This window comes from Crassostrea angulata, chromosome 8 (genome assembly GCF_025612915.1).
Source record: "Crassostrea angulata isolate pt1a10 chromosome 8, ASM2561291v2, whole genome shotgun sequence".
Taxonomy (NCBI): Eukaryota; Metazoa; Mollusca; class Bivalvia; order Ostreida; family Ostreidae; genus Magallana; species Magallana angulata.
The window spans coordinates 43096171-43112760 of NC_069118.1; the positions used below are offsets into that span (position 1 = coordinate 43096171).

General features: G+C 31.3%; 1 pseudogene; it reads left to right on the forward strand.

Moving 5' to 3' along the window:
• The window catches only part of LOC128160990 (coadhesin-like), a 133726-nt pseudogene that overhangs the window by 104532 nt on the left and 12604 nt on the right, over positions 1 to 16590 (forward strand).

The following is a 16590-nucleotide window of genomic DNA, read 5'->3' on the forward strand; positions in this document are numbered from 1 at the left end:
AAAAACCATGTGGCCGCCATTAGCTGAAATAAAAAAAAATCACTAAGCTGTGTTAACATACATGCATGTACTAATAATAGCTGTGTTTACATTAAAATATGCATAGTATTTCTGGAAAAAAATAAACTGACCATGCAGTGTAATTAGTATCACATATCCCAATACATGACATTAACATTTAGTCACTACAAAAACAAAAATGTTCATATTAAGTCATAATATATATAGCATTTAAAATTTTTCTTAGGCAGACACATATCAAATTGAGAGAGAGAGAGAGAGAGAGAGAGAGAGAGATTTTGTTTTACTCATAGTGCAACAGTCAATATTTCAATTTGTAAACTACAAAGGAATATTAGCCATTTGAACAGCGTCAAAGTAAAATCTTCTGCAATACCATTTCTTATCAAATGAATTTTACTGGATATGTTTGCAAATAAATTTAGTAAGGTTTTTTTTCTTTTCTTATGAATAACATGTTTTAAAAACAATACTCTTGATAGTGTGCATAAAATTCTATGAAAAAGAAAGTGAGTGCACAAGATTGTAAGTTTGCCGGAATCCTCGACACGAATCAATTGGGATTTAAATGTCTTTAACCTTGAAAGGCTATGTACAGGTTTCAACAAAAATATATTATGTTGAGAGTCGAAGTACATGGCTATTCAGGTTATTAAAAAACTCACAAAGCTTTAAAAAAAATGGCAATGAGAGGTAAACCGATAACTAGTTGGAAATGTTAATGCAAACATATTTTAATGAAGTTATATTGTGTATATCATAAAAACTAGTTCTTGTAATAAGAAAAGAATTTTGTTTATAGTGTTCATACAGCAGATCTAGAAATCAATAACAATAAATTAAAATATACTGGTATATTATAATTCAACATCATGTTATAATAACAAACATTTAAAACAAAAAAGTTAATTTTTTTTTTAAAAGACCACCAGTTGGATTTGAACCCCAAACACTGAATGTATGTATTCACTAATCCAGGACGAAACCACTGAGCCATGCGAGACTTGTCAATATATGCTCTATAAAGTACTGTTTGAAACAACACTATCATATCAATGGACTTAGCTTTTCATCCTTCAAAAAATAATTTGAAAAAGTACATAATTAGTCATCTTTGGGTCATCTCTCCATCTTTTTTTAAAAAGCGACATTTTTAATGTTGAAATATGTTATCTTTACACGTTTCAAATTTGTGGAGAGAAGACCCAGAGACAAAAAAATCATTTTAAAAAAGCTGTAAATAAGTAGGATTTTGCATGAATTGCATCATGCTGCTATATTTAGACCCATATTATAATAAAACCTTTTGCATTTCAAATACTTTTCCACTCATTCCACATCAACCAGAAACCAAATAACGGTTATAATTCGAAAAATATTCAAAATTAATTTATAAAACTTTCCCTCTCCTTGTGCGCCCAGATTCCTGCCGAATCTACATCTGAAGCGCTGACATTCTTTGACAAAGCTTTGGATTTTGGTTGCACATTGAAAAAATGAGGGATTGATAATACATGCTCATTTTGAAATTGAATATATTGTTGCATTTGTTGGTTTCTTTTACTAGACAGTGATTATTACAAAATGACGTTGCTCTGTGACGCTTTTTCAAGATTAAAAGCATATGAGAGAGAAAGAGAGAGAGAGAGAGAGAGAGAGAGAGAGAGAGAGAGAGATCTGAGGCACATGCAGTAAAAATTATTACATACATTTGTCTTACTGTAAAAATTGTTTACAATGTAGATATGATTTGCGTGTAAAGTTTATCTAAAATGAATCAATATATATAAAAGATAAACTAATCTCAAAAACATAACAACGTTTCTGTGAAATAATTAAATCTTGAGAAGAATGTTTTATAGATATCAGGGAACATTAACCTAAAATCTGAGCTTGATTTAATATAAAGTTCGTCTCATCTCGCACTCTGTTTTACATGCTCTTTCACGGACGATAACCATATATAACAGAGAACCAAACGAAATGTCTACTTTTAACTATAGATTGAATATTTACAATGTCAAATATATTTATTTTATTAAGGACAAGCCTGTCTGAGTTTTTTACTTATAAATTAAGTGAAGGCGATATGGTAATGATCTGCTATATTCAAATAATTAAGGTAATGTTATCATCATGCAAACATGCACTGTAATTAAAACATTCTAATGTACTGTACCTTAGGACCCCCACCCCTTTTTAATTGCACTGTTTTACCTTGTTCAATACAAAATAAGACATAATGTTACAGATGCATAATAATAAATAGAAATTCAAAAGACTGATGTGCAAAACATACACGTGAAAATACACCGGACAGATAATATTCCGAGATTCCTCTGACTATAACGCCCGCTTTTATATTGTGACGCACGTCAAAAGCGGAGGTCCGAGTCAGAGGAATCTCGGATTAGAATGAAATGTGCAAATACTTAGAAAAGAAAAAGTCAATACGACATATCCTTTATTGAAACATACCTTTATAATCTGTCATACGTTAGTTGAGCTGAATTTTCCACTATCGACGTCTTGCATGCCATGCTTCTTTTAAAAATGTTGATCGACACACCGCTATCAGCTGTTGTTCGCAGTCAAAACATGGCGAGTTGACATGGTGAATCTTACGATAAATATTTCGGTAAAATATTAATAAGTTTGTGTTTAATATGCAGAACACATATTCACATGCATTACATTATGCATTTCTTTTCAAGTAAATAATCACAATCAATATTTGTAATCTTTACAAACTCCAATTTACACTGTACGGGTTGTTCTATTATTCAACAACTGAAAGATCCGCGACAATTAGGTTAGGCTTATATATATATCGCGATTAACCAAATTTCAGAAAGGACTTTCGATCGCTTTTCGATGATCATGATGATCGGGATCTGTGTCTTCAATTCCAGTGAGTGAAACGGTCGCCAGCTGCTTTGTTTTTTGTTATGATTCCTGTTGACAAAATTTTCTCTTTTTTTCAAACGAAGTATACATATTCAAATTAATTATCAATCGAATTAACGAAATCCTTCAATAAACACTCTGATTAACTATTTAAAAAACAAAGATCGGTTTTAGGACCTGTACGAATTGTTTTCAGCAGGAGTTATACTTTCTGTGTGAAATTTGCACTATTTTTTAAACCAAGAACACGGAGTCAAAAGTTCCGGAAAAATCAATTTTTAAACCCCGATATCTCTGTAATGCATCGTCCGATTTTCAAACGGATTTCAGTTTCATATTGAACATGACCAACTCTACAAACCTCGTAAACATTTGAAATTGAAACGAAAAATTCGAAAATTCGAAAATTTTAAAACACTTCCGGTTTAGACCGGTAGTGACGGAAACTAATTTCCAGTCTTATGTCCAAATAAAAACGATCAATGCTTCAACATAGAAAATTCCAAGTCTCTATCTTGAAGCGTTTTTGAAAAACGCCCTGGACAAAATCACTTTTTTAAAATTTAAAAATTGACGTAACGTAAAAACGGAAGTGACGTTGTAGTTTAAAATTTAACATCTTTGAGGCACAATAATGCTACATAATCCCTGAAAGTTTCATGTAAATCTGTTGAAAACTTTTTGAGATATTAAGCTTTGAAAAAGTCAGAAAAATAAAGAAAAAGAAAAATAATAATAACTAGAGCAAAGCTCGTTGCAAAGCAACGAGTGGGTCTTCCGTTAATATCGGAAGTAAAGCTGGAAGTTCCTGTATGAAGCAGAGCCCTTAAACCAATAACAAGAGTAACTAAAATAAAAAGATGAAAAAAATCGAATTATTCCTGGTACGACTTAACAAAATACGAATGATTTTACGTACGACTTAACAAAAACCTTTCTGATTTCAAGAACGACTTAACAAAAAAATCCGAATGTGTTCAAGTACGACTTAGCGATTATTTTTGGTACGAGTTAATTTTACTTTGAACATTACGCTATTTTTTAAACCAAGGACGCGGAATCAAAATTTCCGGAAAAATCAATTTTTAACCCCCGATATCTCTGTAATGCATCGTCTGATTTTCAAACGGATTTCAGATTCGTGTTCAGCATAACAAATTCTACAAACCTCGTAAACATTTTAAATTAAAACGAAAAATTCGAAAATTCGAAAATTTTAAAACACTTCCGGTTTAGACCGGAAGTGACGGAAACTAATTTCCAGTCTTATGTCCAAATAAAAAAGATCATTGCTTCAACACAGAAAATTCCAAGTCTTTATCTTGAACCGTTTTTGAAAAACGCCCTGGACAAAATTACTTTTTTAAAATTTAAAAATTGACGTAACGTAAAAAGGAAAGTGACGTTGTAGTTGAAAATTTAAAAACTTTGAGGCACAATAATGCTTCATAATCCCTGAAAGTTTCATGTAAATCTGTTGAAAACTTTTTGAGATATTAAGCTTTGAAAAAGTCAGAAAAATAAAGAAAAAGAAAAATAATAATAATGAAAAAGAAACAATAGAATAACAAGAGGGTCTTCCGTTGAAAACGGAAGACCCTAATGAAAAAGAAACAATAGAATAACAAGAGGGTCTTCCGTTGAAAACGGAAGACCCTAATGAAAAAGAAACAATAGAATAACAAGAGGGTCTTCCGTTGAAAACGGAAGACCCTAAATAATAATAAAAAGAAACAATAGAATAACAAGAGGGTCTTCCGTTCAAAAACGGAAGACCCTAATAATAAAAAGAAACAATAGAATAACAAGAGGGTCTTCCGTTGGAAACGGAAGACCCTAACTAGATTCGATCTCGTTGCGAGCAACGAGTGGGTCTTCCGTCCAATAATTTATTTTCACATGATTTAAAAAAAAATAAAAAAAAATTCAAAATATTTAAAATTCATCCAATCATTTCGACAAAGATGTCATTAGACGCAGAATTGTAAGTGCAACTTAGATATCATGTTTGGAAATTATTCTGATGTCATTTAAACACGATTTAATTAAATTTAAATTTTTTAAAAAAATTTAAATTCATCCAATCAATTCGAGAAAGATGTCATTGGACGCAGAATTCAAAGCGCAACTTAGATATTATGTTTAAAAATTAGTCTGATGTCATTAAAACACGATTTGATTAAATTTAAAATTTTCAAAAAATTTAAAATCATCCAATCAATTCGACAAAGATATCATTAGACACAGAATTCAAAACGCAACTTAAATATCATGTTCAAAAATTTTTATGATCTCATTTAAACACGATTTAATTAAATTAAAATTATTTAAATTTTTTTAAATTCATCCCATCAATTCGAGAAAGATGTCATTGGACGCAGAATTCAAAGCGCAACTTAGATATTATGTTTAAGAACTAGTCTGATGTCATTTAAACACGATTTGATTAAATTTAAAATTTTCAAAAAATTTAAAAATCATCCAATCAATTCGACAAAGATGTCATTAGACGCAGAATTCTAAGCACAACTTAGATATCATGTTTTAAAATTAGTCTGAGGTCATTTTAACGCGATTTAAATGAGTTTAAAATTTTTAAAAAATTTAAAAATCATTCAATTTATTCGAGAAAGATGTCATCAGACGCAGATTTGTAAGCGCAACTTAGATATTAAGTTTTAAAATTAGTCTGAGGTCATTTTAATGCAATTTAAATGAGTTTAAATTTTTTTAAAAATTTAAAACTCATCCAATCATTTCGACAAAAATGTCATTAGACGCGAAATTCTAAGCACATCTTAGATATCATGTTTTAAAATTAGGCTGAGGTCATTTTAACGCGATTTAAGTGAGTTTAAAATTTTTTAAAAATTTAAAATTCATTCAATTTATTCGAGAAAGATGTCATCAGACGCAGAATTGTAAGCGCAACTTAGATATTATGTTTTAAAATTAGTCTGAGGTCATTTTAATGCAATTTAAATGAGTTTAAAATTTTTAAAAAATTTAAAATTCATCCAATCAATTCGAGAAAGATGTCATCACACTTAAAATTGTAAGCGTAACCTAAATATTATGTTTTGAAATTAGTCTGAAGTCATTTAAACACGATTTAATTAAATTTAAAATTTTCAAAAATTTTAAAAATCATCCAATCAATTCGAGAAAGATGTCATTAGAGGCAGAATTGTCAGCACAACTTCAATATTACATTTAAAAATTAGTCTCAGGTCAATTTATTAAGATTTAATTAAATTTAAAAATTTTTAAAAATTTATAATTTATCCAATCAATTCGAAAAAGATGTCATCAGACGCAGAATTGTAAGTGCAACTTGGATATTATGTTTTAAAATTAGTCTGAGATCATTTTAACACGATTTAATTAAATTTTAAATTTTTAAAAAAGTTAAATTTCATACAATTAATTCGATAAAAATTTCATTGGACAAAAAATTGTAAGCGCAACTTAGATATTATGTTTTAAAATTAGTCTGAGGTCATTTTATAACGATTTAATTAAATTTAAAATTTTCAAAAAAATTTAAATTTCATCCCATCAATTGGAAAAAGATTTTATTAGACGTAGAATTATAATGCAACTTAGATATTATGTTTTAAAATTAGTCTGAGGTCATTATAACACATTTAATATGAGTTTTAAAATTTAGCTTCCCTACTCGGAATTTCCAGACAATGATTTTTCTCGTGATGCTAGTCTATCATGTCCTCTATCATTCCTGAAATTTTCAGCTTTCTATCTTTTATCGCTTTAAAATAGATGTGTGGACAATGAAAACTGATCGAAAGTGTGTTCTATATCTTGACCCCGGCTAGCTTCCGTACTCGGAATTTCCGGACAATGATTTTCCTCGGGAGGCTATACGATCATGTCCTCTATCATTCCTGAAAATGTCAGCTTTTTATCTTTGGACGTTTTTGAGGAGATGCGTGGACAAGACGTTTTCGTCAAAAACATGTCCTATATTTTGACCCCAGCTACCTTCCGTACTCGGAATTTCCGGACAATGATTTTCCTCGTGCGGCTAGACGTTCATGTCCTCTATCATTCCTAAAAATTTCAGCTTTCTATCTTTGGACGTTTTTGAGGAGATGCGTGGACAAGACGTTTTCGTCAAAAACGTGTCCTATATTTTGACCCCAGCTAGCTTCCGTACTCGGAATTTCCGGACAATGATTTTCCTCGTGAGGCTAGACGTTCATGTCCTCTATCATTCCTGAAAATTTCAGCTTTCTATCTTTGCTCGTTTTTGAGGAGATACGTGGACAAGAACTTTTTAAAAAAGACAAAATGGCGGATAAGTCCGAACCGGAAGTGATTTTTACAAAATAAAAAAAAGCGTATCAAGTTTATATAATAATAGATCGATGCTGAAAATTTGACAAAAATCGGACCACCCATCTCAGAGAAATCTTCTGCACAAAAATTGTAAAGAAAAGAAAAAGAAAAAAAACTAGAGCAAAGCTCGTTGCAAAGCAACGAGTGGGTCTTCCGTTAATGTCGGAAGTAAAGCTGGATGTTCCTGTAAGAAGCAGAGCTCATAAACCGATAACAAGAGTAACTAAAATAAAAAGATGAAAAAATCGAATATTCCTGGTACGACTTAACAAAATCCGAATGATTTTAAGTACGACTTAACAAAACCCTTCCTGATTTCAAGAACGACTTAACAAAAAAAATCCGAATGTGTTCAAGTACGACTTAACAATTATTTTTGGTACGAGTTAACTTTAATTCGAACATTACGCTATTTTTAAAACCAAGGACGCGGAAACAAAATTTCCGGAAAAATCAATTTTTAATACCCCGATATCTCTGTAATGCATTGTCCGATTTTAAAACGGATTTCAGTGTTAGATTCAGCTTGATAAGCTCTATTAAACACATATTCATTTTTAATTTGATCAGAAAATTCATTTTTTCGAAAAATTTGTTTCACTTCCGATTTCTACCGGAAGTGACGGATTTTTATTTCCAGCCTTATTGCACATGTAAATTGCCAAATTCATAACCACAGAAAATTTCAAGACTCTATCTTAAAGCGTTTTTGAGAAATGTCGCGGACAAAATGACTTTTTTTTAAGTTTAAAAATGACGTAACGTCAAAACGGAATCGACGTTGTTATGAAAACTTTAACATCTTTGAGGCATCATAATTGCACATAATCCCTGAAAGTTTCGTTCAAATAATTTGAAAACTGTTTGAGTTATGAAGCCGAAAAGGAGTCAGAAAAAAAAGAAAAAGAAAAAAAATAATAATAACTAGATACGATCTCGTTACGAGTAACGAGTAGGTCTTCCTTGCGATTTCTGTTTTTAATCATACCATGAATAATCGATATAATTTTAGAATTACCCCCCCCCCCCCACACACACACACACTTTCAGATAATGTATACAAATCCCTAATTACGTAATAAATGGGCATGGCAATATTTTTCTCTAATAGATATTGGTACGATCAACAACTTTGCTTCTATAATGCATTACAAAATCTTTATCGTTTTTTAGGTATTTGTAATAGAGTTTAAGAGTGCCCTTGCCCCTAATTTAAGGGGCCAGTCCCTTTTTCTTGATTTCTTTTAAAAGGTCTTAAGAATACTAACAATTTTTGTTCTTACACCTATTTAAAATTGTTGATCATTTTTGAGATACAAATGTTTGAATATTTTAGGGGCCAGCCCTCTAGATCCTTAATGGGGACAGAAATTCGTGTTTTGATAAGTGGAATCGATTTAAATCATTAATTCAAACATTTTCTCTTCTATGATGTCTAACAAAATATGTCTACTTCTCTAGTTATATTGCGTCAAAGTTTAAGTACTTTGACCCCTAAAAATCCCTAATTACGTAATAAATGGGCATGGCAATAATTTGTTCTAATAGATATAGGTACGATCAACAACTTTGCTTCTATAATGCATTACAAAATCTTTATCGTTTTTAAGTTATTCGTGACAGAGTTTAAGAGTGCCTTGGCCCCTAATTTAAGGGGCCAGCCCTTTTTTCTTGATTTCTTTGAAAAGGTCTTAAGAATACTAACAATTTTTGTTCTTACACCTATTTAAAATTGTTGATCATTTTTGAGATACAAATGTTTGAATATTTTAGGGGCCAGCCCTCTAGATCCTTAATGGGGACAGAAATTCATGTTTTAATATGTGGAATCACTTTAAATCATTAATTCAAACATCTTCTCTTCTATGATGTCTAACAAAATATTTCTACTTCTCTAGTTATATTGCGTCAAAGTTTAAGTACGTTGGCCCCTAAAAATCCCTAATTACGTAATAAATGGGCGTGGCAGTAATTTTTTTCTAATAGATATTGGTACGATCAACAACTTTGCTTCTATAATGCATTACAAAATCTTTATCGTTTTTAAGTTATTTGTAATAGAATTTACGAGTGTTTTGGCCCCTAAATAAAGGGGCCAGCCCCTTTTTCTTGATTTTGTTGGAAAGAACTTTTGATTCTCTACCACTTTTGTCATATATGTCTTAACAAAATATCAACTGATGAAAATATATAAATCAAAACGTGTGAAATTTTTGAATGAAAATTCGTACCCAATTTTTGTGCCCAGGCGAGCTCCAAGAATCGGCGCAACATGCATAAAACAACTATATGCTGCACAACTCCAGACTATCGTCTACCTATCCTGAAAATTTGATATTAATATCTCTTATGGTTTCCGAGTTTATAGCTGCACGAAATGGGTCGTCAAAAATTACAAAATGGCCGACAATTCGGTACCGGAAGTGACTACGAAAAAATTAAGAAAAACGTATAAAGTTTAGATCACGCCCTAACATCTGTGAAAAAATGGTTGAGATCGGTCGAATAGATTCCGAGAAATCGCGTGCACAAAATTTGGAAAATAATAATAACTAGAGCAAAGCTCGTTGCAAAGCAACGAGTGGGTCTTCCGTTAATGTCGGAAGTAAAGCTGGAAGGTCCTGTAAGAAGCAGAGCTCTTAAACCAATAGCAAAAGGACCATAAATAAAAAGATGAAAAAATCGAATTATTCCTGGTACGACTTAACAAAATCCGAATGATTTTACGTACGACTTAACAAAAACCTTTCCAATTTCAAGAACGACTTAACAAAAAAAATCCGAATGTGTTACAGTACGACTTAACAATTAATTTTTAGGTACAAGTTAATTTAACCAAGAACTTGATACTAATTTCTTAACCAAAAACGCGGAATCAAAATTTCCGGAAAAATCATTTTTTGATCTCGTATATCTCTGTAATGCATCGTCCGATTTTAAAACGGCTTTCAGTGTTAGATTCAGCTTAATAAGCTCTATAAAACACATATTCATTTTTTATTTTATCAGAAAATTCATTTTTTCGAAAAATTTGATTCCCTTCCGGTTTCGACCGGAAGTGACAGATTTTCATTTCCAGCCTTATTACAGAGGTAAATCGATTAAATCATAACCATAGAAAATTTCAAGCCTCTATCTTAAAGTGTTTTTGAGAAACGCCGCGGACAAAATGACTTTTTGAAAATTTTAAAAATGACGTAACGTAAAAAAGGAAGTGACGTTTTCAAAGAAACTTCACAAACTTTGAGGTATTATAGTTGCACACAACCTCTGAAAATTTCATCAAAATCGGTTGTAAACTTTTTGAGTTATAAAGCCGAAAAGGAGTCAGAAAAAAAAATAAAAAGAATAATAATAATAATAGAAAGAAACAATAGAATAACAAGAGGGTCTTCCATTGGAAACGGAAGACCCTAAAAAGAAACCGAAGAATAACAAGAGGGTCTTCCGTTGGAAACGGAAGACCCTAAAAAACCTGAAAAAGAAACATTACAATAATAGAAGGGTCTTCCGCTGAAGACGGAAGACCCTAATAATAATAATAATAATAACTAGAGCAAAGCTCGTTGCAAAGCAACGAGTAGGTCTTCCGTTAATATCGGAAGTAAAGCTGGAAGTTCCTGTATGAAGCAGAGCCCTTAAACCAATAACAAGAGTAACTAAAATAAAAAGATGAAAAAAATCGAATTATTCCTGGTACGACTTAACAAAATACGAATGATTTTACGTACAACTTAACAAAAACCTTTCTGATTTCAAGAACGACTTAACAAAAAAATCCGAATGTGTTCAAGTACGACTTAGCGATTATTTTTGGTACGAGTTAATTTTACTTTGAACATTACGCTATTTTTTAAACCAAGGACGCGGAATCAAAATTTCCAGAAAAATCAATTTTTAACCGCTGATATCTCTGTAATGCATCGTCCGATTTTCAAACGGATTTCAGATTCGTGTTCAGCATAACAAACTCTACAAACCTCGTAAACATTTTAAATTAAAACGAAAAATTCGAAAATTCGAAAATTTTAAAACACTTCCAGTTTAGACCGGAATTGACGGAAACTAATTTCCAGTCTTATGTCCAAATAAAAACGATCATTGCTTCAACACAGAAAATTCCAAGTCTTTATCTTGAACCGTTTTTGAAAAACGCTCTGGACAAAATTAATTTTTTAAAATTTAAAAATTGACGTAACGTTAAAACGGAAGTGAGGTTGTAGTTGAAAATTTTAAAACTTTGAGGCACAATAATGCTTCATAATCCCTGAAAGTTTCATGTAAATCTGTTGAAAACTTTTTGAGATATTAAGCTTTGAAAAAGTCAGAAAAATAAAGAAAAAGAAAAATAATAATAATGAAAAAGAAACAATAGAATAACAAGAGGGTCTTCCGTTGAAAACGGAAGATCCTAAAAAGAAACAATAGAATAACAAGAGGGTCTTCCGTTGGAAACAGAAGACCCTAAAAAACAATAGAATAACAAGAGGGTCTTCCGTTGAAAACGGAAGACCCTAATAATAGGGAAAAAGAAACTAAAGAAAAACAATAAGGTCTTCCGTTGGAAACGGAAGACCTTAATAATAATAGGGAAAAAGAAACCGAACGAAAACAATAAAGTCTTCCGTTGGAAACGGAAGACCTTAATAATAATAGGGAAAAAGAAACCGAACGAAAACAATAAGGTCTTCCGTTGGAAACGGAAGACCTCAATAACGTTTTTATTATAATTATTCTTTAGTTTGTTATTTCTTGCGCTCTTCGGTATCTGTTATAACTTTTGTTATTTCAGCACCTGCTATTTCCACAGTGGAATCGAGTATTATACGTGCACCAAATATTCCCGGGTGAAATACAGCCAAGCTTACCAATGTGGATTCTGGCATTGGAATCGATGCTACAGAACAAAGTAAATATAGATGCTTAATGGTAAGTTTCTGTTATTATCGATGAAACTAAAAAAATACATAAAAAGATTTCCTTTAAAATCTTTTGTTTTTCTTATCAAACAAATCAAATGAATATTTCAAGGATTTTGAAAAAGTTAACTGGTCTCAGGAACCATTTACAGTTTTAGGCATTACTTATTGTGTAAACTTAGATAATACATATATGTACGAGTTAAACTTTAAACCAAAAATCAATGAGATGAAACTATCAATAAGCGCATGGTCTAGAAGAATGCTATCTACAGCAGGACGTATCACAGTGATTAAAAATTTGATTCTTCCAAAAATTACACATCTCTTAATAAGTCTTCCTAATCCTCCAAGAAAACATATAAAGGAAATTGAAACATTTTTTTATAATTACATATGGAATTCAAAAACATCAAGAGTAGCCAAAAGTAGCATTATTCAAAGTTATGAAAAGGGTGGGCTAAGAATGATATGTCTTGATTCTTCTTGCAAAAGCTTGAAGATCACCTGGATACGTAGATTTTTTAATGATGCTTGTCAGTCAAGTTGGAAAGACTTGATAATAAGTACTTTTTCAAATATTTTAAATATGACAATTGTTGGAAGACAAATACTATATCAACTGTCAAAAACTTGTAAAAATCTATTTTGGAAAGATGTTTTTTTGTCATTTTTTGAACTTAGAAAATATACTGACAGTGAATTATCTATTTTAAGCCCGATATGGTTCTATATGAGTCTATATGTATTAATAACAAATATGTCTTTTATAAGCAATGGTTTTTAAGAGGTGTACATCAAATACTACATTTTTTCAACAATGATGGTACAATAATGAAATACGAACAATTCTGTAACCAATATGATATGACACCTCCGTTTACACATTTTTTTAGGAATTGTAGATTGTATTAAAAAGTTACGGTTAAACTATGATACAGAAATTATTCTTCAAAATATTCCATATTATCCAGAATTTTTACGGATAATTAGGAAAAATAAACAAGGCTCAAGAGACTTTTATGACATTTTTATTGATGAGAAATGGAAAAAACCAAAATCAGAATTGAAATGGGAAAAGGAACTAGACATGAATGTAAATAACATATGGTGGAAAAGACAACACTTATTATTTTTCAAAATAACTAACGACGTACAATTAAGATGGTTTCAATACAGGATTGTACATCGAATTATTGCGACTAATACTTATTTACGTAAGATGGGAATAGTTGAATCAGAGTTATGTACATTTTGTAGATGTAATGCAGAAACTATTTGTCATCTTTTTGGGAATGTGAATATGTGAGTGAAATCTGGGATAATTTACTAGTTTGGATGAAGGACGAATTTGAATTAGATATACCATTGAACAAAATAGATGTTATATTTGGTAGATGCTACAAATATTATAACATTTTCAATATAATAATATGTATTGTAAAGAGACATATATATAGAAAAAGGAGTAGAAAAGAATTACCCTCCTTTACTGGAATCAAACGTGAAATACTTTATTATTACAAATGTGAAAAATTTATTTACACGAAAAATTGTGAATTAGAGAAATTTCATGTAAGATGGGGGAGGTTGTCCTTTAATAATGATTGTTGATTTTAAGCCTTTTGCCCCAATGATCTTAGATATTACAAAGTACTTTATTTTTGTTTACTGTAAAATGCTGATTTTTTGTACTTGATTATGATGCAGAGTAATGTGCATATACATGCAACTGAATGAGTGGGTGTATGAATGATGCTATTTGTAAAAACACCCTGTTTCAAAATTTTTTCAGTATATATAATGTTAACTTATAGACTCCAAGGCTCCCCAACCTCGGCTATAAGAATACTTCTACATGTTCTGGGGTAATAAAAACAGTTATAAAAAAAAACCTTCGTTTTCTACAGGTACTCACATACAGCAAATCAGTCCACTTGTACAAGAAAATGTAAAGGTACATGTAACATTCCTTTCTTCCTTTATGTTATTCTTTTATGTTTTTTCTCCCCTTTCTTCCTCCCTCCTCTCTCTTTTACACAGTTACACAATTAACATCCAGTGAATGGTGCCTGGACGTCTTGACAAGCTTGGGGAGGATGGTCGACTTGTGACAAGACCTATGGGAACGGACAAAGAATCCGGTACAGTGTTCGACAGTGTAGTAACCCAACGCCTAACAATGGTGGCGAAAACTATAATGGAATTCACGTACAAAAGGAGGCAGAAGAGTGTTTGTTAAAGGTCTCATTGGTAAGTAAAATGTTTACAATGATGTTTATTAGTATTTTTTTTTCAGTTCTTATATGTAACTAATATTTAATTATTTTAAGCTTATATTGATTTTCATCCGTAATTTGTTTTATTTTCATGGCATTCTATTGTAATAATAGATAACAGAGCTTTTCGATTTGTACACTCTGATTTCAAATACCAGTGAAGTTAACTGTGAAATACCCCTTTTGTAAGGCTAAACGCGCAAACATAACTTATAACTCGTTGAATATTATTGATTTAACAGGTATTAAAAGAGTAGGTCAGATATACTTAAAGTGTACATGTGTGTTTTTCTCAAGCCGTAACATTAGCATGTAGGGCTTGGATGATGGACGGGTTGTCCATTTATAAACATAATAATTAGTTGTCCATTCATAAACATAATTATTAATATTAATTGATTAACACGGAATTATGACTTTAGTGTGTAAATACCAACGTTCTCTCCTTGCAATCAGTTGATGGCGGTTGGAGTGAGTTTGGTCCTTGGAGTAAGTTCTCACAGTGTGCCAAACCGTGCGGCGGGGAGCACACACTAGATACAGGTACAGATAATGCAACAACCCCTTACCGCAAAATGGCGGGCGCTTCTGTCCGGGAGATTCCATCCACTCAGAAACAGCTCCCTGCAACACCAATTCGTGTGAAGGTATTCCTCATTTGTTAATCCACCTATCAATAAGTAGACAATATTGAAAACTCGCGGTTAAAATGCACACTGAACTGAATGGATTATATTCACACGCAATTTTTTAAAGAAAGTTACACTTTGGGTTTTACAGTATGAAAAAAGATCTTTTACTTTACTGCCTTTCTTGCCAGGCATAATTTGCATGTGTTTATACTTAATGATTTATACAAAATAGGGAACTACTTTTGTATGTAAAAAAGCTTTTTTTAACTCATACGTATTTTCCTTTGATTGTATTTATTTAAATAAATTGTACGAGATGGCAGAATCGTTACAAAAAATTGTGGTTTTTTTTTATAGACCTGAAACAAATACACCCCCCCCCCAATTTCAAGCATGGACATCTACAAGTATCGGTTTAAGTTTAGAAATAATGTAATATTGATCATGTAAGGTGACAAATCCCGTAAGAAAGGCAGAATCAACGTATGATGAAATATTGTGCAAAGAAACTTAAAAATAGCATTCCAATAAATATAAGTACATGTAATAATATACAAGTCTATAATATATATCACTTAAGTTTGATATCGCTCAAAATCACGTGTTACCACACCATTATCACAAGATAGCCGAAGGCCACTGCATTCAGTTAGCATGCAACATTTAATGTCTGAATAATACATATTCAATATTTTAAAAGTTTTAAATATCGCCATGCACAAGATTTCATGTCCGTTAAAACCTGTGCACACATGCGTATTGAATACACTATATATACATTATGTGTGAAATTATTTGAAGAAAAATGAAAGAAATAAAAAATTAGGAACAATTCTTATTTGATGAAATAAAGGAATTTGATGGAAGGAAAAAGGAATCAGTTGAAATATCGTGTTCATTCAATTACGAACTACATGGAGTATCATTCCAATCTACTCACGGAAATGAACGCTGGTATTTTATTGATCAAAACCAGGGTCACTTCATAAAGTTGCTGCATACAGCCTTTTGTGTATTACATAATATACACTACGTACTATGCACATGTATTTCATGCATGCTCACATGCGCAATACTCTTCATATGAACATGCAATAAGCGCCGCTCGCTCGCTTCTTAACAAACAGTTACCTCTTATTGACATGTAATTCAGCTATTTTTTTTATATTTATTGGACAAGAGAGAAATGCATGTAATTCATACATATAGACATGTAGATGTATCTTAGTATGCAATGACTATATAATCATTTTACATTCTTGCACTATCGGATGGCCTCGAGAACAACATGTATGAACTCTAATAATTAAAGAAATTCCAACACGAACCATTTATGTGCGGTATAAACGGGGGTCTTGGAACGCTTCATTTGAAAAAAAATCAAACAGTTTTAAATTACATAGTAAAAGTATCAAAAGTATACTGCAGCCCCCTACCCTATCAAACATATTTATCTCATCAGATAAAAATGGA